Source organism: Geospiza fortis, unplaced genomic scaffold (genome assembly GCF_000277835.1).
Source record: "Geospiza fortis unplaced genomic scaffold, GeoFor_1.0 scaffold275, whole genome shotgun sequence".
NCBI classification, from domain to species: Eukaryota; Metazoa; Chordata; class Aves; order Passeriformes; family Thraupidae; genus Geospiza; species Geospiza fortis.
Genome location: NW_005054341.1, coordinates 2854905 through 2856596, shown reverse-complemented (window position 1 = coordinate 2856596; position 1692 = coordinate 2854905). Strand labels below are relative to the sequence as shown.

At 41.8% G+C, this 1692-nt stretch overlaps 1 long non-coding RNA gene across 1 annotated transcript in view; it reads left to right on the top strand.

Annotated features, from left to right (window-relative positions):
* LOC115948023 overlaps nucleotides 1-1427 on the top strand; it is a 321359-nt gene extending 319932 nt beyond the window's left edge. Inside the window, exon 6 of the long non-coding RNA XR_004081876.1 lies at nucleotides 675-1427. This is a non-coding gene — a long non-coding RNA (uncharacterized LOC115948023). The remainder of the gene's footprint in view (nucleotides 1-674) is intronic.
* Nucleotides 1428-1692: the final 265 nt, after the last annotated feature.

Here is a 1692-nt window from a genome sequence, read left to right as displayed (position 1 = left end):
GATTTTGTCATGTGGGTTGGAGTACCAGGATCCCATAAAAATAAATAAATGCTGAGGGGGTTCAACTCACTCAAGCAGGGAAGGGCTGCTCTTCCAGCTGGAATTGCAGTCAGGAGCAGAGGGAGAGGTGAGCTGGGGCTGCCTCGACTCTGTAGGGATCCGGGAAGTGTGATTTGGTGATGCCATGGGAAGAAGTGTCTGAAGAGAATATAAACAATAAACAAAAGCTCTGCCAGTATTTGTATTTTTCTTGGCGTTGGTATTTTACAGTTCTGTACTATCAAGTTGAATGGTCACAATCTCAGCAGTCTCTGCCCTTAACAACTGGATGAGGAGTATTTCTAGTGTATTTTCACATACTTCTATGTGACTAAATACTAGACAAATATTTTATAACTTTGCACACCAGGGAAAGGATGGCATTCAGTTAACTCTATAGAAAAGGCCTTAAAAAAAAGTTCTGTATTTTTGGGGGCTTATTTAAGGCCTTGATGAAATGATGAGCACTGAGCTGTGACCCACAGGTGAGTGCCAGTCTGAACTGGCACAAGGGCACAAGGAAGGAGACACAGCAAAACCATGTGGGCAGGGACATGCAGAGTCACTGGCTTTTCTTTTAACCCAGCATCACCACATTCTTTCTAAATTATCTTCTCTGTGTCTTTTGCTCCTAGGCCTTGTCTTCCTGTCCCATTTTGCAGCAGTCCTGTGTGTGGGAGAAGTACAACTGTGGGATGCCTGATGAAAAGAGTGGTTGAACAACTGGCCTTCAGCTCTGTCACCTTTTTTTGGTGCTTGCAAAAAAAAAAAAAAACCAAAACAAAACAAAGCAAAACCAACCACACACACACACACAAAAAAAAGACAAAAAATCCAAGCCAAAGATAATTTATGTACAGCTCAGGAAGGTCTCAGCAATGAATGTGTCTGTGATTTAATAACACACCTACCCAAAATGACACTTCTTCTACTACGCACTGAGAAAAAGAAAGCAGAGCAGCACACAAGGCGCTGCTATTGCAGCAACAAGCAGCTAAACTACCAGCTATTTATTTTTCAATGTACACAATTATTGGGGGAGAATAAAAATTATTCTTTGACACTCTGACAGAGCTGTAAAAAGCCCTGTGCTTCCCCCACTCCCATGGTCCTGACAAGAAACACCTCACAAATTCTAATAAATAGAGAATAGAAATAAATACTTTAACTACACGGCATCGGGTTTCAAATGGCTTCCTGAATCAGAAAGTGCTGCTAGTCCATCTTCCTTATTTCCACACTCTGTAATGGTGGCTCTCCAAAAGTCAAAGTGAGATGGATACTACAAGGATCACAGACACTACACCGGGAAACCAAGTATCAGTGGGTACATCCAGATTTATGGTAGGTGATGGCAGTAAAGTGAAAGTAAAACTGTTTGCACAGCCTGTATTGTTGGCCATTACTGTGTATTTGCCCTTTTTTCTTGCTTAGCTGCAGCTGGAAGAATGGAAAATTGTACCTTCTACAGTATTAGAAGACACTTTGTGATCGTAAGGTCAATCAGACTGGTTTAGCTGCTTGAGGTATTTATGGCACCATCACTCAGTGTCTTTAAGGAAAGGTTAGATACATTTATGGGAAAGGTATTTTGCAGAAGCTTTCCTGCTTCATAGAGGTCTTGGACAAAATGACCCAGGAGGCCCCTTCCAA